The sequence below is a fragment of the Lemur catta genome, chromosome 20 (genome assembly GCF_020740605.2).
Source record: "Lemur catta isolate mLemCat1 chromosome 20, mLemCat1.pri, whole genome shotgun sequence".
Taxonomy (NCBI): Eukaryota; Metazoa; Chordata; class Mammalia; order Primates; family Lemuridae; genus Lemur; species Lemur catta.
The window spans coordinates 18,470,718-18,493,757 of NC_059147.1; the positions used below are offsets into that span (position 1 = coordinate 18,470,718).

Below are 23,040 nucleotides of genomic sequence, written 5' to 3' on the forward strand. Positions count from 1 at the left end.
CCCACTGGGTACATACTGCTACAGATTTGGCCAAATGTCCAGGAACCCTGTGGCCCAGTCAAGGTGACACAAAATTAACTATCACACCTAGTAAAATACCAAGTATAATCTGAACGAAATATGCATTATTGTTGATTTTTCAGTTAGGATGGATTACATTACATAATGTAAGATGTTAATAACAGAGGAAGCTGGGGAAAAGCATACAGGAACTCTGTGCTATCTTTGCAACTTTTCTATAAACCTGAAATTATAAAATAAAAGGTTTCTTTTAAAAAATAATAAATTCTAAGGCATGTTACATTTTAGGTGATGGACATTCCAAGTGAGCACATCAAGAAACTAAAAATATGTGTGTCAGAGGGCTGACAATGAGAAATGAAGTCCTCATCAGTAGAGACACTGTAGTCTATGGGAAGATGTAATCTCTGTGAGAATGAGTAGTGAAGAAAAAGCAGGCAGGGAATGAAATTGTAGGGATGTCTAGAATTAAAAAAGGAAGAGGAGATATTGACAAGGTTATCTGGACAATTCACCATCCAAAATTAAGAGGAGAGAAGTTTCAGGAGAAGAGCCTGGCCTAAAGAAGATAGAAGATTAATGAGGAGTCATTTTTTTAAACATCAGAAGCAACAGAAAGCCTAACGATGAGGTAGGGAGGATTACTTTTGATGGTAAAAGTCACATGAAGCAGGAAATAAGGGTATGTAGTCAACTTCCTTGTTTGAAAAGTAAAAAGAAGATGCATAGTCCGTGACCGTATGGGTAATAAAATAAGTTAAAATTTTATTTTATTGTGAGACACTATTCAATGTTTGCATGATACGTGTAGAGTCAAAGTAACTAATAACATGAAACTTCCTAAACCCTTGAGCATAGAAAGCTGCTAAAGTTTTTAAAAAGAAAAATAAAATAGCAGATTCTTCACATCTTCTAAAAATGTTTTGAGGTTCCCAAGTTCTCAAGTTTATGAAATGTGTATCCATAGAAACAAAGATGAAAACCATACAGGTTAAAGTCAAACGTAAATGTTATAGAGCAGGTGCTCAGTGAGTTAACAAATATTATAAAATTCTAAATTATACTTAACCTTTTAGGTACAATCTTCAATAATATAGCTCAAACATTTGTGCTCATTCTTTCATTTTATTATCCATCCTTCATAATTGAGTATAGGGAAGACTGGCTTAACATCTGAAAGTAATCAGCTAAATTGAGATGGCTTCTCTTAATATTAACACTTGCATTTCCCCCTTTCCCCTAAGCCCAATAAAATATTTGAATAATTTCATGGAGATGAACCGAGGTGGTGATACTGCTGAGTGAAATGTTGGTGGGCTAGTGGTACCTTTACTCAGTAGCTCAAAAGTTTGTCAGTTGGTAAAGACAAAATATAAAAATTAGCATTTAAAAGGCTCTTAGGGTGGGGCCTGGTGGCTCAGACCTGTTATCCTAGCACTTTGGGAGGCCCAGGTGGGAGGATTGCTTGAGGCCAGGAGTTTGAGACCACCCTGAGCAAAAACCCCATCTCCCCTCCGGCCCCTACAAAGCATAGAAAAATTAGCCAGGCATGGTGGCGTGCTTGCCTGTAGTCCCAGCTACTCAGGAGGCTGAGGCAGGAGGATCACTTGAGCCCAGGAGTTTGAGGTTGCGGTGAGCTGTGATAACACTGTTGCACTCTGGCTAGAGGGGTGGGGGACACAGTGAGATTCTGTCTTAAAAAAACAACAACAACAAAAAAAAAACCCACAATAAAACTCTTAGGTACATGGGTATATAATGTATGAAAATCAAACTGAAAGTTGAAGACTATTCAAATAAAAATGCAAATATTTTAAATTCTTAACTACCTAGAGTTTCATTGTTTTACTACTTTTTTTATATTATTGTGTGTCTAGCACTTAAAAATTTTCTCTTTTTTTCAGTGTATGTTCTTCCCAAATGACTAGTATGTCTTCTATAGAAAAGGACTTACGTTGTTACCCCTTCAGCATAGGGGAAACCAATTAAAGGCCCACACTGTTTTCAAGACAGGACAGTTTCTACCAAGGAACCAGCTGACTGCTTCCAGATAGCTGCACCAGACTTTCAGACGCTTCTGAGATAGGTTCTTTTGACCATGATCTTCAGCCTTCTTTGCTTAGTCTGAAAGCTCCTGACTCAGACTCTTAGTCTGTTTTCCTGCAGTTTTCTGCAGCTGGCCTAGTGTCTGAGTGAACCCTGCCTGGAGTTTTTGCCTATCAGTATCTGCAAATTGTACTCATCTCCACCAACTCACACCCTCTTAGGCCAAGCGATCATTTCTTCTAGTTTTGCTCAACTCTTAAGTGTACAATGGTGATAAAACCCACATAAACTAGTTTTGCTAACTCTTCACCAATTTGGTGGTGTGGTGGGCAGGGGAAGTCGGTCAGTTGGAAAAGTACAAAGATTCTCCCTAGTAATTATATTTAAAGTATGGTGAGTAAATTCTCCTCCTACCAAATTATAAAGTACTTCACTGTTCCCGAACAGTGAAAATCTGAATACGTTTTCTTTATGAGTATAGTTAATTGCCATATTATTGGAGTTTTCAATCTTATATAATGGAAATAGCCTGTCTACAGTCAACAGTTTTGGCTATGCTCTTACTCCTGGGCTAGAGATTATTAGGTTATTTGTGTATAATCTGTATAATCCATACAAAAGTTGGTTGAATAAAAGTGTTTGAGTTAACCCCAAACAAAACCAGAAACTTATTTGTCCTAGTGAAAGAATTTTAAACTTTCTAGTAAAAACTTCAATATTTAAAGTCAAAATTTAACATAAAATGAGATAATCAGTAGGGACTTATTGTTACTTGTTTCCAACACCTTGCTATGTACCTTTTTATATATTAATGGATTTCTCCTGTAGGGCTGTTTTGCTTTGCAGTAAGAGCAAAAGGGGCATTTTGTGACTTAGGAATTTACAGATAACTCTTACTATAATGGAGAGTAGATGAATTATCACCAGCTATAACTTTCTATGTATGAATTAGTGACTGTCAAGTTTCCACAAAAATCTTTTAAATCTTAGGCTAATTGTTCTAAAACCCAGCATGTTTTTAAGCCACTGGGCAGCCTTCATTCAGGAATAGGAGAACATTTTACAGTAATTTTATTTAGTTCAAGGAAAATATCATGTGAAAAGTTAATTTGTTGCTGAATGAAATAATATGATGTTCCAAAGCAAAATATAAACGTGGGCTTACGTATTCCAAATCAAGTTTCTTCATTAGCATATATAAGCAAGAGGAAGCCTAGGAATGATCCTAATTTTTGTCGAGGGGGGCATCTAGCAAAAGACTTTTTTTCTGTCATCCACTATAAGTGAAATTTTTGCCACTTGCTGTGCTGTATTAAAGAAGCTGATTAACACACATTAACAGTTATCTTGATATTATGCATGGTTATTTTATAAAGAAACATAAAAATGGTTGAAAATCCTTCTTTGGAGAATGGAATCACATTTGAAATGTACTGATGGAGTTGATGATTTAAAGGAAACTTGTGCTAAGATTTAAGTTTTGTTTTTGTATAGTGGATCCTTTCATAACATGAATAATTGCCCTATTTTATGTTTTGTCAACCTGGGACAGAGCCACTAGACAAAGACAAGATTATAATTTGGGGGGTTTGGTGACCTGATCCAGTTTTTTTTTTTTTTTTTTGAGACAGAGTCTCGCTCTGTTGCCCGGGCTAGAGTGCCATGGCATCAGCCTAGCTCACAGCAACCTCAAACTCCTGGGCTCAAGCGATCCTCCTGCCTCAGCCTCCCAAGTAGCTGGGACTACAGGCATGTCCCAGCTGCCCAGCTGATTTTTCTCTATATATTTTTAGCTGTCCAAATCATTTCTTTCTATTTTTAGTAGAGACGGGGTCTCGCTCTTGCTCAGGCTGGTCTCAAACTCTTGAGCTCAAACAATCCACCTGCCTCAGCCTCCCAGAGTGCTAGGATTACAGGCGTGAGCCACCCTCGCCCGGCCCTGATCCAGTTTTCCATGAAGGAAAAATTGTAATTTGTGAACATATTTTTAAAGCCATCACAGTGATCATTTGATCAGTGTGTGAGAATAGTTCATCTAGTTGGTATCTCCGAATACAGTTAAAACTGGTTATTTTTTTCCATTTCACCACAAACTTCTGTAAAATAAGCTAAAGGAAATTACATCTTTTTATATTAGCATCAGATCTTTAGGCATCTGTCAGTAGGTCCACTTTTGGGCAAAGAGCTAGTTAAAGTGACAAACAGTGATATCATTGATTTTGCAAGTAGAGGAAATGAATATTAATAAGATATACCCATCACAAAGAGATTTTATTCATGTACTTTACCAAAGTTCCTGTCCATAAAATAGTTCTTTTCCTGACTGTTCATCTTCATCATGGCTTAATGAAGTCCCATCTGCTGAGTTTAATTGACCAACTCATATTTAGCAGGAATATATTGAGAAAAGCATAGGAGTCTCACCCCATTTATTGAGGAAATCCTCTCAAGTCATTTTGGAACAAAGTAGGATTTAAATAAGTAATAGAGGAATGGTACAAGTTGTTTTTTTCAAGACTGATTTTGTGCAAGTGGTTATATCATGTAGATGACTATTTTGTGTTGTACCTAGTTCTTAAATACTTAGATTTACTTAGGCTGTGCTTGAAAATGTTGGGTGCATATGCTATGGTTGAGAATTTTTAATATCATAATCTAGATTGGTAAACTGTATCTTGGGTGAGTCCTGCTATATTATCAAGTGGCTACTCCTATCAAAGGGCTGTTTACCAAATTATGGGATTTGGAGATGCACTGAAAACTCAGCTTTTAGAAGCCACAAGATGACCAACATGATAGCAGAATGTAAGAACTGAAGTTGAAATTGCTGTGGAGTCTACATCTGTTTTAAAGAGTATTAAAAAAAATTGCCATTTATTTATGTAATATGTACTGTTAAGCTAGAATCTGTCAGCATAGTCAAATTTTGAAGAAAGAGGTAAACAAGGCCCTGTGATGCAACCATGAACTTAAATATAAATTAAAATATTTCTGAAACTGGTGAAGGCTATCAGAACCAAAGCACAGGTTAAACACGTTAAGCAAAAGGACCTGAAACTTGAGTTCATATCTTCCAACTCAAGACAGTTGTAGGAAACGATGGTAACCCATCCCATAGAAGACACTATTGTGTCTCAGAGAAATGTTGTATGTTTTTGCTTGCTCAGGAAAACTGTTGTATAAACTTTTTTTTTTTTTTTTTTGAGACAGTCTTGCTCTTTCTTCTGGGCTAGAGTGCCATGGCATCAGCCTAGCTCACAGCAACCTCAAACCTCCTGAGTTTAAGCAACCCTCCTGCCTCAGCCTCCCGAGTAGCTGGTATTACAGGCGCATACCACCATGCCCAGCTAAATTTTTCTATTTTCGGTAGAGACGGGTTCTCACCCTTACTCAGGCTGGTCTTGAACTCCTTACCTTAAGCAATCCTCCCGCGTCAGCCTCCCAGTGCCAGGATTACAGGTGTGAGCCTCCACACCCAGCCATTTAACCTATTTTCCATATCTTCCAAACTAGGTCATAGTAGTGGCTTAAACTATACAAACTTCAAACTTCTTTGGATAAAGCTTCAGTAGGAAAAATGAAGGACTGGTAGGACTACAAAAAACTAGAAAGGCATTTGCCGTTTTCTTCAAGTTGTAATTAAATTCCTGTTCAAGACTACCTATTCTGTTGTGTCTACTTAGAATATGGGTAGGATTTTTAAGAACCTTCAGGTAAAAAGTATATATATATATATATATTTTTTTTTGAGACAGAGTCTCACTTTGTTGCCCGGGCTAGAGTGCCATGGCGTCAGCCTAGCTCACAGCAACCTCAAACTCCTGGGCTCAAGTGATCCTCCTGCCTCAGCCTCCCAAGTAGCTGGGACTACAGGCACACGCCACCATGCCCGGCTAATTTTTTTCTATATATATTTTTAGCTGTCCAGATCATTTGTTTCTATTTTTAGTAGAGACGGGGTCTCACTCAGGCTGGTCTCGACCTCCTGACCTCGAGTGATCCGCCCGCCTTGGCCTCCCAGAGGGTTGGGATTACAGGCGTGAGCCACTGCGCCCGGCCTGGGTAAAAAGTATCTTTAAAAAAGAATACTTTCTGCCAGGCACAGTGGCACATGCCTATAGTCCCAGTGGGAGACTGAGGCAGAAGGATCCGGTCCAGCCTGGGCAACATAGTGAGAACTCCTGTCTTAGAAAAATAAAACATTCCCCACTTCCCTCCTCCTTCCCCTGTCCAATAATTCTCCTGGTACATTTCAAATGGACCGTATAACATCAATATTGTCTTTGGCAATGACACCTAAAGGCAAGCCCTCCTATATAAACATACTCACACCTGTACACAGATCAACCAATTTAAGTTGTATTTTCTTTTATTTAAAAAAAAAAAAAAGGTCTGGGTACAGTGGCTCACACATATAATCCCAGCACTTCTGGAGGCTGAGGTGGGAGCATTGCTTGAGCCCAGGAGTTCCAGACTAACCTGGGCAACATAGTGAGACCCCGTATCTACAGAAAAAGATTTTTAAAAATAGCCAGACATGGTGGCCTGTATCTGTAGTCCCGCATACTCAGGAGGCTGAGGTGGGAGGATTGGTTAAGCTCAGGAATTCAAGGTTACAGTGAGCTATGATCAGGCCAGTGCACTCCAGCTTGGCCAACAGAGCAAGACCCTGTCTCTAAAATAATTATTAAAAAACAAAAACAAAAACAAAACAAAACGATATAGCCCTTGAAGGAATGAGAAGATAAAATTCTGTAAAACCCCAAAACCATTTCTCAGTTCTTCAAGTCATGGGCTCATGATTAATTTATGATTTCTGGGTATCAGTATTCCAGAAAATGACAACAAAATGTATGACAGAAAAAGTTGTTAAATTGCTTCTCAGCAATAATTTTTTCTTTTTTTTGAGACAGAGTCTCACTCTGTTGCCCAGGCTAGAGTGCCGTGGTGTCAGTGTAGCTCACAGCAACCTCAAAGTCCTGGGCTCAGGCAATCCTCCCGCCTCAGCCTCCCGAGTAGCTGGGACTATAGGCATGCGACACCATGCCCAGCTAATTTTTTCCGTATATATTTTTAGTTGTCCATATAATTTCTTTCTATTTTTAGTAGAGACGAGGTCTCACTCTTGCTCAGGCTGGTCTTGAACTCCTGACCTCAAACAATCCACCCGCCTCGGCCTCCCAGAGTGCTAGGATTACAGGCGTTAGCCACCTCTCCCAGCCTGCTTCTAAGCAATAATTATCTATATTTTGACATACTTTGGCTTTCTTACATTACAAGCCCAAGTAATCCTACCTCAGTGATTCTTAAACTCAATGAGCATGCGTCAAATCATCTGGAAGCCTACTTAAAATACAGATTGTAGAACCAGGCATGGTGACTCAAGCCTGTGATCCTAGCAATTCGGAAAGCTGAAGTGGAAGGATCACTTGAGCCAGGAGTTCAAGCCTAAACAATATAGTGAGGCACCATCTCTTAAAAATTTTTTTTATAAAACTAGCTGACGTGATGATGCAAACCTGTAGTCTCAGGTACTCGAGAGGTTGAGGCAGGAGGATCATTTGAGCCTGAGAGTTTGAGGCTGCTGTGATCATACCACTGTACTCCAGGCTGGGTGACAGAGGGAGACCTTGTCTCTGTTTAAAATAAAAACATATATATAGATACACAGATTCTAGGCCCTGTCTCCAGTTTTTGATTCCGTAGGTCTAGAGTGGGGTCCTACAATTTACATTTCTGACAGGTGATGATGAATTTTGAAAAGCCCAGTATCTTGATGTTTTTACATATTTGGGTCTGCCAGACCAAAGACCTCTTTATTTTTTATTTTATTTATTTATTTTTTTTTTTTTGAGACAGAGTCTCACTTTGTTGCCCAGGCTAGAGTGAGTGCCATGGCGTCAGCCTAGCTCACAGCAACCTCAAACTCCTGGGCTTAAGCAATCTACTGCCTCAGCCTCCCGAGTAGCTGAGACTACAGGCATGCACCACCATGCCCAACTAACCGAAGACCTCTTTAGGTTATTTATTTACAGTTCACCTTGCTGTAAGTAATGTGTGTTTATTGTTGTACAAGGTATTGGAAGGCAGGAAAATGGAGTTTTAAATTTCAATTTTAGGTTCAACCTAGTCCTTATCTTAAAGGACTTATATTCTTGCCGTATATAAAGCAGTTCATAAAATCCATTATGCCAGCTCAGGACAAATGAAAAGCTATTTTTATTACCTATAATTAACCTAATTCAGGTAAAAGAAGCAGGCTTGGGGGGAAGGCTGGCACTGTGAGGAAGCTCAAAAATTGCTTTCCTGAAATTAGTATTACTGGCCCCAGTATAGCATTCGGAATTGTTGTTATTAGAATTTTGAATCAAATTGTTCAAATCTAGGGCTGAGTTTATAAGAGTTAAGTAATTCAGTTAGATTCAACTTGAATATTTCCGAGGTTACTCTGACTTCCAGCGTTAAATCAGCTTATTTGGGTGGCTCGAGGTGTGTTATTGTATAAAACTTGGAGAGGTGGCTGAAGAGAAATATAGATTCCATCTCATTGATATATTCTTAACTTCTCACATCTACTGTCCTTATTTAGCATTAGCAAAATATAGTAATCCAAAATATGTTTCTGTACATCGCACCTTTATATTTACAGTATTACTAAAAAGTTTCATATTTAAATGAAAAAAATTTTTTTCAGAAAATTCTTGCAAAGCTTATTTCCCATCTCTTGACTTTTGCATGAGTCTTTATCTTATTTCAGAGATTGAGCTGTTACCTCGCTGAATCTTAAATTATAAAAGCCAATATTTTTTAAATCTTAAAACTTAAAAAAGATCCTTTTTAATTTTAAAAATTTTTAGCTTTTAAATTTGGAGTTTATCACGTTTCATCGCCCAAAATAGCGCATTGACTTTTTGGCATCTTTTTTCCTGCCCATGCCAACGAAAGCTGCACCATATGGTACGACTGCTGCTACACTAGGAACCCCCACACACTGTGGAGGCATTGCCAGGCATGAAGCAGAGGCGCTGCTCCCATATGCTTATCTTTGTAAGCCTACATATTGACCACGATATATTAGGATTCCAGTACATCACACTATCCTATCAGTAGAGTCTTCCAGCTCTTCCTTCTACTAGCTTCAACGTTTGGCCACATTATGAAAACACATACTCAAAATTTCATGGAGTCTCTTACCCAACTTCAGAAAGAGGCTTTTGAATAACTGCTGCAAGAAAGGAAAGTACCTTTTAGAATGCAATCAATAAGTATTTTAGTACCCCCAACTTCTAGCACCCCTCCACCACTATAACCTTTTCTTGATAATAATCTCTTCCTCTCTTAATCCCCCAACCCTAACTAAATATCGAGAAGGAAAAAGAGATTGCAAATATTGATCTTAGATGTTGGTGTGGGAAGAGGAGCTTAAATTTGTAGTTCTAAGCGATGGGAAGTGTTTAGAACATTTAGACAAAATAGAAGAGACTAATCACTATTCTCTCACTTCTGTTATGTCCTCTGTTGATGAGATATATTGTGTTTTCCAAATAACTTCCCTCTTCCTGTTCTTTTTTGTCCATTTAAGGCTAGAACAGTCATTTAATTAATTGTGGATGTCAAACGTTTCTCAGTGTTATATTATTATTAAGGCTTTCCAGTATAAAATTAGCAAATTCTCCTGAAAGTAAAAGTTAGGTACACAGCTAGGTTTTGTTTACCAACCATGCTAAGTTATTCTTGGACAAACAAATATTATTGAACACCTACTGTATGCTAGCTGTGCTAGGCACTGTGTATAAAAAAATGGAAAAGACAAAATTCCACCCTCAAAGAACAATACAAGCAGGTTATAATACAGTACAATATTTTACTAGAGAGATATACAGTATGCTATGATTGTGTCTTGAGGTAGCTCATAAAATTAAACTTTCCAGAGACTCAAAGGAAAATATTAAAATTTCACATTAGTAGAGGCACTTAATAAATGTTATTGGTTGATCCATCAAAAAATGCTTAAAGCTCAGAATTTTATAAAGTTGAGTCAGGCTAATTAGGAAATAACTGAAAAATTAAGTATTTTTGTTTGATATTATTGCTAAAATTTGAACATCTAATAGTTTTGTGATCAGAATTTATTTCTTTAGGATTCTAATATTTTCCGGAAGAATTTTGAGATAGATGTAATTTGGAGTCACATTTATGCCAGCAAAAATCATTTGAGCAGTTGCCTGCTCTGTGATGTTATGGTTGTACCAAGTAAGAATTGGAACATAGATTCAAAATTCTTATTATCTTGGCATCCTGTGGCAGATATTTTTAGAATGGGGACAGCTAAAGGACTCGCTGTGAGTGAGGTTCTCATTCAGAAAGAGATATTGAATATTGACCTTAAAACTTTGGATTTTTTTGTCTAAATTAATTATTCTGTTCTGAAAATGTAAGTTTAAGCCATTGTCAGTGGATTAAATGAATATATCACAAGAATACAACTTTTAGTGTCATAGGCAGTTGAAATGATCTCTTTATTTGGAAGTGAAGATTTTTCACAGATGTTAGCTGTTGTGAATTGGTAATTGTACCGTACCATCAGTTGTCAGACGGTTACAGAAAGATATGACTGATTTTTATGGGAGAAAGCTTTGAAAACAAATGTTCTTCTGTTTTCACCATAGCTCAGATTCAAAGCATTCTCATGGTAGAGGGTGAGATTAATGATTTGTTTCTCCCAGATTATAGCACAAGTTAACTGGTAGAACAGGAATTAGAATTAACAGTTTGATAGTCTTTACCTAGTAAGTTGCTTTCTTCACTATTCAAAAGAAAGCTAAATATGAAAAATAACTTAAATTTTGTCATAAATAGAAACTGTAGCCTTAAGCCAATGCACAGATGCAAGACACTTTTGTTGTGTCTGATTTATTTTGGTGGCAATTACTTATGTAAGCTAGATCTGCTTAATCTTAAATTCTAAAGCAGGCCGGATGCAGTGGCTCACGCCTGTAATCCTAGCACTCTGGAAGGCCAAGGCAGGAGCATTGCTTGAGGACAGGAGTTCGAGACCAGCCTGGGAAATAGTGAGACCCCATCTCTACCAAAAAAAAAAAATTACCTAGGCATAGTGGTGTGCAACTTAGAGTCCTGGCTGCTTGGGAGGCTGAGGCAGGAGGATTGCTTGAGCTCAGAAGTTGGAGGCTGTAGAGAGCTACGATGATGCCACTGCACTCCAGCCTAGGCAACAAGCAAGATCCAGTCTTAAGAGGGGGGAAAAAACTTGGTGGAGTGATTTAAAGGCTGTTATTCCTGTTACTCTCATTAGGATAAGATTTTTTTCACCAGAATTTTCTAAATTATTCCTTCTTTCTAGTTTAATCTAATGTAATTGAACTAATTTAAACTGAAGTTGCCTTCATGTAGCTAAGAATCTACATTATCTACAAACTTGTTCCTAAAATTAAGATTTAAAACAGGAAATCTCTTTATTGTTTTCTCATGTTTTTGAGATTGGTTTATTTTGGGCTTGGGAGAATATAAAATTAACGCTTTTCTAGAAGTATACAATGAAAAGTATTATAATTATAGATAATATTTATTATATAGTTACCATCAGCATTATGCTAGGCACTTTACATGTTTTGTTCCACTTATGCCTACATATGAAATATTAATAAATACTCTTATCCCCATTTATTGATAAGGAAATTTAGGCCTTAAAAAGTTAAATAATTTGTCTGTGGTCATGCGTCTAGTATCTAGTATCCAAATTTGATCCCAGATCTCTTATAGCCAATCCTGCAGACTCTGCAGAAATGAGAGTTTAAAAATACTTGGGTGTGTCCTCTGTTTCCATTACTGGAAGTGAACATTCTTTACTAGGGAAGTAATGCGTTTTCAACCATTGACATACTTATGAAGTGTTTTAAAACAGTAATTCTAAAAGGACCTGCAGCTCTTCTGCCCATCTCTTTTCACTTCTCCTGGTCATTTCTGTAACAGTATTTCCCCTTCATTGGAAAAATAGTCATCTGTTTTTATGAAATCACATTAGATTTGCAACCAATTGGAGTCAAAATGTCTTGCTTTTTATTCTGTTTCCCACCTATTCTAACCGATGCATGAGAAATTGTAATTTGTTCAGGTCATATAGTGATCATTGGCTCAGCTGGAGTACCATCAAAAGGATTCTCCCTGTCTTTTGTGCTTTGCCCTGTGGTTTGAAAATCAATTTTATAATAGAAAATTACTGCTTTAAAAGGCACAGGTGCGATTTGGAGATTATGGATGATTCTTGTAAAAGATTGCATCTTTATTAATGTTTACATTAATTTATCAGTATTTTCCAAACTTCAATATAGTGGTAATTATTGATGTATAATTAATAGTACCTTTTTTCTACCAATTATAGAATGTTGTTATCTAAGCAAGAAGTGTAGGGACCTTTTGAAGATTTTATTGGATTTTATATACATTGCTAATGTTTATAGACCGCAAAAGATTCTGATTTTGAGTTTTTGATTTGGGGGTTTTTTAAGAGACAGGGTTTTGCTGTCTTAGGCTGGAGCACAGTGGCTATTCACAGGCATGATTATAGTGCGCTACAGTCTTGAACTCCTGGGCTCAAGTGATCCTCCTGCCTCAGCCTCTTTAGTAGCTGGAACTGCAATCACGTGCCACCATGCTGGCCTGATTCTGTTTTGTAAATATATCAATTATGAATTATTCCCAATTCAGCCCTAGAGAACTCTTTGAACTACACATCTTTCAGAATTATGCAGTGAAGTATGCTGTCTTAATTCAGATGGAAGCCCTTTTCCTTGTTTTGTTTTTAAAGAGACAGGGTCTCGTTCTGTCTCCCAGGCTAGAGTGCAGTGGTGCAGTCAGTTCACTGTAACCTTGAACTCACTGTAACCTTGAACTCCTGGGCTCAGGTGAGCCTTCTGCCTCTTGCTGGGACTACAGGTGCATACCAATATGCCCCACTAATTTGTAAATTTTTTTTTTTTTTTAGTAGAGACAGGGTCTCACTATGTTGCCTAGGCTGGTCTTGAACTTCTGGGCTCAAGTGATCCTCCAACACTGGCCTAAAAAAATGCAGGGAATACAGGTGTGAGCCACTCTGTGGCTAGGCCCCAGTTCCTAAATCAGATCTGTTCTCTTAAGAAACACCAGTAATTTGAATTGCATTATTACAGAAAGAGTTTTGCACATTCTGGCAGCTCAACCCTATTTATTTGCTCTTTCTTAGGCCAGTTAAAGTAAAGAGTGTACTCACCATTGGTCAGTGTAGAAAAAATGTGGTATCTTTAGGTACTTGGATACGGGGCAGGAGAAATTATATTTAATTTCAAGACTTTTTTTTAATCCTATAATCTTATATCCCCTCCCCCCTGTTTTTTAGTTGTTTTTTTTTTCTCCCCGAAATTATGGACTAGAAGTATCATAGTGGATTAGTGGTATGAGCTGCATTGACAGAATCATTCTAGATTCACTGGTGTAAACATTAATGGTGTTGTCAGATGTCTGGAAATTTTTTCTCTATATTAGTCTAATTTTCTACTTTGCATTTGGCTATAGTAGGTACTGCTTTGACAAATTTGTACCTGTATTCAGCTGTCCCAAATCATCTGAGAGGGCAGATAAATAAAAAATATAAAGGATGCTATGTCAAAATTGATGTTTTGTTCATTATTCATACAATGCCCTTCAGAGAATTTTGTTTTTAACGTCTCATTCTAAAACTGCCACATAAAAGGTGGCCATACTGGGAAAACCAGACCATCAAATTGATGATGTACTTTTCATAGAGCAGAACTACCAGTCTAGGACTCTGGGAGCACCAGATTGCTACTTGTCATGTCCCAGAGGATGTAAATATCCATATTTCCACCCCCTCCCCCCTAAATAGACAGTGGAAAGGAAAAAATAGAAATATGGACTGCGAGTGTGTATCATTAGACCCCATGCTGTCCCAACCATGAAAATGTATTCCAAATGTCTTGTGAGGTATCTGTGTATATCTTAAACTAGAATTATCTTTGATTCTTTTTCTTTTTCCATATATGGTACAAAATTCAAAAAGTATATCATGAAAATAAATCTTTTTATATATCTTTTCAGAGATAATCTATACATACAATAAGATATATATGTCATGTATTTTGTATTTTGAATTCTTACCTGTGACTGCATGAAATATGGCCTCCTGGATAGTAGTAATGTTGCTTTTGTTGTTTAAAATGACTAGATTTTATACAGAGAATGAAAGGCCAGTGGTAGTATATATTTTCAAAGCCTTGTGTAGTATTCAAGTCCTTTTACATAACTTTTCTCATGATGGTCATAACAGCCTTGTGAGGTAGGTAAAGCAGGATTTATCTCTTATAGACATGAAATTTGAAGCCTAAAGAATTACATGACTTGATCAAGGTTAAAACATGATAAAACTAAAATGAGAACTCAAGTCTTTTGGCTCCTAGTCCAGAACGCTTGCTTCCATTTTGCCTCTCAAACTTGATGATGTAAGGGGATCTACCATGCTATATCTTCCTTTATGAGGTATGAAAAATATTGCGAGTAGCTAATTTTGGAAGCATTTTGATACTGTATTTTGGTAGTAGTGGTGTAGTAGTAGTTGTTGTTAAAGCCTCACAGTTGAGAAGTATAGCTTTTTTGATGTATTATTGCAAAAGTTTATAAATATTAGCCACTTTAGAGTGAATGATAATGCTCTAGGTGCCACTCCTGTAACATGTGGACACCATAACTGACTTTATTCAGGCAATTGAGCAGTGAAAACAAGGACTTTTATTCCTTTATAGCTGTGTGCCTGCTGTGGCTGGGAGCCAAGTTGATAAACCTGTCCAAGGTTCTCTCCTTGAGGTTAAGGTGGAATCTGAACAAGCATTTGATAGAGTGCCTGACTTTGTTTCCTTCCTCCATGAAGTAGGTGAAAATGCTCATCACAAGCAACAAACTGCATTCTAGATTTCTAGTCATCTCCTAGAGCGAAAAATGAGTGGTGGGAGGAAAAAGTTTCTGATAGTAAGCTCTCAGGAGGATGATTTTGTCTCAGAATAATTCATTCATTCACAGTGGAGAAATGAGCCAGAGTCCTTGCAAGGCCAGAAATTGGATTTTAAAACTCATGTCATTACAAAACAATCCTTACATTTCTTAATATTGAGCAGTCCAGAATAGAAAGCTGACGAAACAGTTGGCTGAGCTCTGTATATGAAAAGAAATATCTCTACATACCCCTTTGGGGGGTGGCCTATTTCCTATAGTTTATAAGTACCTCAGTTCTAATTCATAGTAGTAAAATTGAGGGGAAAATGAGGAAAGAGTTCATATTATTTCTGATATAGTAGAAAAAATTGTGTTTTTATAATTTACATTTTTATAAACTTTTAAAAATTTACATTTTATATTTATAAAATATATCTTTATGGATTTGTAAAAATTATAATCCATTGTAAAAGTCTTTACATTTGCCATAATGAAATGATACAGTTTTTGTTCAATAACTAGGTTATTATGTCTTTATTTGGTATTTATTATTTCCTGCTCTGGGCATAGATAATGATAAATTATAATAATTTTGAATATTTCTGTTTGGTGAGTTTAACTAGTTTTAGAGTTTTCTTAAAAATAAGATGCAGTTTTACTTCTCAAAACTGAGCATTCTGTCAGTGAGTCAAGAGTTGCTCAGTTTTTTGTTTTTGTTTTTTGGTCAGCCAAGCAAAGTCCAAAGCAGTGATTTTGAGTAATCAGTGATTGCTATGTGTTTTCATACTTTCAAAATAGGGATATAATCTCACTGAAGATGAATTAATTAATACTTGACAGACCCGAAAGTCCTGCCAGTATTTATATTGATGATAAGTATGCTATCAAATCATTCTGCTAATTCCCACTGTAACATACATATACCTGTTTACTATATTAAAGGGCATTGAGGAGATTTTTTATTTTAAAGATAAAAGACAAGTCTTGACCTCAACATCGCCCTCTCACTATAATGCATTTATGTTAGTGCGTCCAAGAACCAAAGATAAATGGACCCTAATTTGTCTGGGGGGGGGTTGCCTTTCTATCTTTTACTCCTTTTAAAACTAAACATGTTCCTATATAAGTAAGTATATAATATTTAACAGCTGTTACCCACTACCCACTTGGGAAGCTCACAAGCAATGAAAATAAATTAAATCACCACACTGTGTTTAGCATAACATTAATTTGGACTATGGGAAACTATTATTGGACCAGTGTTGGGATTTTTATTATAGTCTTGCAGTTATCCCACCATACATTAGGAGATACCAGATAAGCCCAAGAATGGTTGCTATAGGGTTCCTCACTTTCTCGCTCAAGTATCTACCTTCTGTACAGAATGTACCTTTTTAACTCTACCTGCACCCTAGTGCTCTGCCCTATACAACCCTTGTCTGCCCCAACACGCACACAGCATCACATAACCAAACCATTGCTTCCTGTTGTTTTTTTGTTTTGTTTTGTTTTTTTAAGAGACAGTATTTCACTCTGTGGCATGATTGTTGCTCACTGCAGCCTTGAACTCTTGGGCTCAAGCAATCTTGCCCCCCACCCCAGCCATCACCTACACACATACCCATAGTTGGGACTACAGGCATATACCACTAAGGCCAGCTAATTTTTAATTTTAAAAATTTTTTTGTAGAGATGTTTCCCAAGTTCGTCTTGAACTCCTGGCCTCCCAAAGCACTGTGATTACACTGGGAGCCACTGCACCCAGCCCATAACCTCCTTTTATGGCTCAACTGAAATGTGCCCTCTGCCGTTAAAGTTTCTCTGACTTCCTTTCTATTGTCCTACTCACGAGGCTGGTGGTGTGTTTTTCCTTCTTTAAAATATCAGGCCTTTTTTTTTTCTCTCTACAAACCCCACATTTGACCTTGTATGATGATTAGATGGTTAAATGTGGACTCATGTTTTATCTCTACCATACTGGTTTACTTGAGAGCCAGCATCTGTATCTCATACTTTTTTTTAAAACAAAATCTCCCCACTGGACCTGTACAGTAAATCCTTTTTGAAAAGATGGGTGAATGTTAAAGATTCATGTAAAAAGCACAACTCTTTAGTGAATCAGAGCATCATTGGAAGGCATAAAGCCTATGTTGATCATTGTTCTTTTGGAAAAACAACACTCAGCATCTGTCCCTGTGTACAAATAAGAAAAATAAGTTCTAATAGAGCCAGAATACGCAACTAAGAGGAAAGTAGTTATGAATTTGTCTGACTGAGGATTAAGATTTAGACTTGCTCAGGGAAACTTTTCCAAGACTAAAAGGTTGGGTTTATCTGATTAGACACCAACAATATTATATTCATTTTCTTTGGGATGGGGGCTTTGGACCAGGTTAATAAAATGAATTGTTCATGTGATCGAGAGTTTACTGGGTTCTTAATGAATAAACTTCCAGAAGAAGAATTTATTTATTACTGTAGCAGAATGTTTCTAATCAGGAGGAAGCTTCATGTTGTTGCCCACCTTCAAATTTTTACAAGCTGTGAAAACACTGATAGTGTTGGCATTTTTTGTTTGTTTTCTCCTAGGTGATTCATAAACAAAGTCTGTTGTCACTTAATTTAGTACCAGGTGTCTTAGTAAAAGGAACCTATCCCATTGTGTGATCTGGTGGGTAATTCAGCTTCAGTTGATGAAACTGTAGAATGTTCCATATTTTTAGACAACATCCAACTCCCAAGCATTTCTATTTCAGAAACTAGGACAACTTCCAAGTTAGTTTTAAGAATCCTTTGATTTTTACTGCCAGGCTCATTAACTCAGCCAGTTCACCTTGGGGAAATCATAGTTCCAGACCTTCTATAACAAACCGTCCTCCTAAATGAATGTGATGGTTGATTTAATTGAAAACATTCAGACTCAGGCTTTTCAGTAGTTTATTCTGAAACCTGTTTGTTGTGACTTTGACCAGCAGGGAATGACTGAGATGAAGCAGTAGTAACCTTCTTAATATACAAATTATCTGCATTAAAAAAATAGAAATTCAATAAATATTTTTAAATTCCACGTTTCAGATTGTATAGACTCATAAAGCTGGAAAGAACCTTAACCAAGGTTTGGTTAGTGTTTCTTAGTTTTTTCTTATTGTATGGATCTTTCTGAGATGAAGACAGCTGTCATGTATACTCTTATCAGAAAAATATACACAAAAACTTGCATTCAATTTCAAGATGATCTCAGACTCCTAAAGCCTGTTCGTGGATCCAAGGTGAAGAAATCCCTGTGTCTCGTCCAAAGCCTGCCCTTGGGGGTCTAGAGAAGTTACGTGGCATACCTAAAGTCATATAGTTTTTGTAGCTGAATACTTTCTAATTGATTGTTCTTTTTCCACTATTAATATCCTTTTCCTTAAAACCAATTCTGAATTTATAGAACTTAGAGGAAAGGCTAGGAGTTTTAAGCTTTAAAATCAACGATTTTGGCTTTTATTTACCCAACTAGGAGAGTAAAATACAATAATTCCCAAAGCATTTAAATTACTGATTTAGAAAGGCAAATGAACTAAGGTAAGTTTTTATAACTTACTGTGGTTACTTAAGAGCTAATCCAGATCCCTAGTTTATCTAGTTATTTCATCATTTTCTTACCTGGCCTGCCTGCATCAGAATTCATCATAGCACTATCAGATCACTCTAGAACACTGGTTTTATGATTTATCCTGTCTACTCTTTCCTTTTCTTACTCCTCCCCTCAGAATTGTGCTCAGCCCAACTTATCTACCCAGCCTCTTTTGGGATGCATCAAGCTGAAAGATCATGTAAACATTAGTTGCCATTTATTATTATTTTCATCCCAGTTTTGTTGTTTCCTAGCAGTTTACCTTTGATCATATTACTCAGTTTCTCTGTACTTCAGTATCTTCATCTGAAATATTGGACACAGTTCCATTTATCTTGTATTACATCATGTTGTAAGAAGGAAATGTAGCACCTAGCTCAGTTAAGTGGCAGCTTTTATCATTTCCTGCCACACCCATCACATTATTGAAGTCAGGCAGGTACCTCAAAGTACTCGTGCTTATCCCCTTTACTGCCTCTGTTCACTACATTATTCATTCATCATTAACCAAGTTCCATCTCAGTTTTTTAGTCACTGATGAGTTGGGGAGGGGGCTGTGCTACCTTCTCTTTTTTTAATTCCTGTATTCATAATAGTTTCTTTAGTGATACTAATATATGCAACTTCAGTCTCTTCTAAAAAAATTTGATCACTAAATTATCAGCTACTTACGAGGCTTTTTATTTTTACTTTTTTTGGAGACAGGGTCTTGCTCTGCCACCCAGGCTGGAGTGCAGTGGCATCATCATAGCTCGATGTAACCTCCAACTCCTGGGCTCAAGCAATCCTCCTAGCTCAGCCTCCTAAGTAGCTAAGACTATAGGCATACCCCACCATGCCAGGCTAACTTTTAGATTTTTTTGTAGGAGGGGATGTCTCTTGCTATTAATATGTCTCTTGCTATTAATATGTCTCTTGCCCAGGCTGGTCTCCCACTCCTGGCCTCTGCAATCCTCCCACTCCAGCTTCCCAAAGTGCTGGGATTACAGGCATGAGCTACTGCATCTGGCCTAGGCTTTTCATAAAGTTGTTTTCTCAGTTTTCCATTGTAAGAGAACAGTTATTTTATTTCCAGTGAGTAAAGATTTGATGTAAGAGGCCCTTCTTTTCAAAACCCAGGTTTCTATTTACTGTCTCCAGAATGATGAAGGGCAGCTGGTAACAAGGCATAGCTCAGCTCCTAATCTGACGCTTCCACAGGCTGGGAGTCAGGGCTATGCTTCTGATTTGAAGGGTGGTGGTGAAGGTAGGACTCCTAAACTGATTGGAAGAAGGATATCAGCTCTTTATGTTCTCTTATGTTCATGTTCTTATCATTGGAAAAAATTATCATTATTATTATTTGCTTTTTGAGACAAAGTCTCGTTCTTTTGCCCAGGCTAGGGTGGTATGTTGTCATCATAGCTCACTGCAACTGCAACCTTAAACTCCTGGGCTCAAGCGATCTCCCTGCCTCAGCTTCCCAAGTAGCTGAGAATACAGGTGCACACCACTGTACCCAGCTAATTTATCTATTTTTTGTAGAGACCAGGTCTTGCTCTTGCTCAGGTTGGTCTCGAACTCCTGAGCTCAGGTGATCCTCCCACCTCGGCCTCCCAGAGTGATGGGGTTACAGGCATGAGCCACTGTGCCTGGCCTTGGAAAAAATTATTAAGCATACCCCAGTAAATATATATTTATTAATAAAATATTAATTATTCTAACATTACATGTATTATAAAAATACATTAAAATATACATTAGAGAATGAGCTTTTTCATCAATAGAAGTTATATTATTTTCTTCCTGAGCCACAAGGGATCATGTAACTTCCTCAGTGGAGGAATTACTTACTCCATTCCTCTTTGGAGATCACTCTACTAATTCTTTAGGCCTACTGAAAGTCCCTACTCTTGCTTGTTTGATTTCACGATTTTGTCACTACAACAGGATTATAAACTACCTGAGATTAGGGACTAGATAAAGTCTTCTCTTTCTTTGTATCCTGCAACAATGCCTAGAACAGTTTTGAGTACATCATAATTATTCAATTCAATTTTTGATTAATTTCTTGGCATCATTTCAGAGCATTATTACACTGATTGTTACCAAAAGGGAAAAAAATCCTCAGTCTTGTTCTGTTTTAGTAATTCGGGGTTTTAGTCCTCATGTTATTCATCTTCTAGGATTAAAGATAATCAAGACTATCTGCATTTACAATTTTGTGGAAATAGATATACTATATCTGATGAAGTGATTTGATTGGGACATGACGCGAATGCTGCAGTCTGAGAACCAACCTGAGTCAGCACCCACATCTGTTTTCATTTGTTGAGATTTTTTTCCTTTAGTTCTTTATCAAATGGCTGAATGCTAAACTGTAGCATTTTCTTTTTATGCTTTTTTTAGAGTTAGTTTATGCTGACGTTATTGATGTTCCCACCGTTCCCAAAATAGTATAAAATACTACTTTGTGTTTTATATTTTGCAGGTCTCTGTTCTGTTCCTCTGAACCACTACTTTGTCTAAAGACCGTTCTAAATTTCTGAAATTAATTATTTGTAATTACACTTAGAAATTCTTCATAGCTATTTGGTTCCATGAATATCAAAGACATAACATCATAACCTTATTCTCATGGCATTGCTATATTGTCTTCTTTCTGGGTAGAGAAACTAAATCTAAGAAGAAAAAAATTAGACTAGTTTATAGTCAGTTGCAAATCAAGATAGTAAAAAAGAGATGAAAAACAAACACTTGTGCCACATTTGCATTTCATTTGTGTCTCTGTGGATTAAGTCATTCCTTCATAAAATGTACAGTACTCTGTACTTACTAATATAATTTACTAATTTTACCTCATAGCTGTTATCCATCACAACTTAAAGGTTTGGAATTTTTAAATTTTATTTGCTTGATAGGTATATGGGTCATTTTTTCTTCATAACTGGCACCCTTAAAATCGCAGGGGCTTAAATAACAAATATTTGCTTTTCTTGCCTGTGGCTACACAGGTTATTTGGGATGGCATTGCTTCTGGCTACAGGTTGAATTCAGGTCTGCTCCACATGTCTCTCATCTTTGTACTAGCAGCTAGCAGACACGTTCTTCTTGAGGGCAGTGGCAGGAGTGCAAGAATACAGGCCAAATCACCCAAGCACATTAAAAGCCTGTGCTCATACTGTGTCTGCTAAAATTCCATTGGCCAAAGCAAGTCAGTGGCCCAGCTCAACATCAGCAGAGCAAGGTGTATACTCAGTTTACAGCAGGAGACAGTGCAGACTTATAAGGCAAAGAGTCTGGATATAAAATCTTACAAAAGGAGAGTGAAAATTTGGGGGGAATGATCCAGTCTCCAGCTGTAGGGAAGCACACCATTAAAACAATCATAATCTGCCAATATAGTCCTGTGGACTGTAGACATGAGAATACTATTCTTTTAATGGGTAGCTTATATCTTATTTGACTACATTATTTTACAAATTCTCCATGCTCTAAATTTCTTCCAAAACACCCCTTTAATCGAAAGTTGTCGTTTAGTAGAAATGAGTATAAGTCGAGAAGATTGTGATATTAATTGCTTTCTATGCCTTGTTTGAGAACTAGAAATGATTGGAAAAATTTAAGGGATAGATTATAAATTTCCTTTTAGGAAGGGTAGGATAGAAAACTTCGTAAGTAAAGTAAGGCATTCTTGTAAATAACCTACTATGAAATAAGTTAAGCACTTCAAATTGAAGTGGAGTTAAGCTAGATTAACTCACAGTGTGGAGGCTGATTTCTGAGACTCAAAAAGGGTAAATTAAAGTATTTGCTTTTAGACAAGTAGGGAGAAAGTTCAAAAGTAGTGTGTTATAATCTTATGATTACCTAGCAACCTAACTAAAGTCAGTTTTAATATAATGTTTTATAAATGTAAGAATGAGTTTGTTGTTAATGCCTGCTATATTCTGCAGTGGAATTAATAGTTCCCTAGAAACATTTTCCTTCTTGAAGTAATACTTGGGTGTGCCAGCTTTATTTGCTTATATTTCATTGCTTTATCGTTGAATAGAAAACATCTTTTTATTTTGAAAATGGCACCTTTTACAACTAAAATAGATACTATTTCATAGAACCCACATGATTCACTTCATTTGAACAGGTAGGAATACTATAGAAACTGAGAGGAAGTGGTGCTTTATTGTGGTGTATAATCTTACAACTGTATCTGCTTTAAAGGACTGAACAAGGAAAGTAAAGCAGATGCGTCTTACAGAGTTATGCCATATTAGGGAAAACCTAGTTCACCTTTTTTTCCATCATGGAATTGAAAGTTCATTTTATCTCTAGTATGTGTATCTGGCCTTAAAAAGCAAATGTATCCATGGGAATAT

At 36.9% G+C, this 23,040-nt stretch overlaps 1 protein-coding gene across 1 annotated transcript in view; it reads left to right on the forward strand.

Annotated features, from left to right (window-relative positions):
* Window positions 1-23,040, forward strand: part of GLG1 (golgi glycoprotein 1) — a 114,547-nt gene that overhangs the window by 35,878 nt on the left and 55,629 nt on the right. The window lies entirely within an intron of this gene.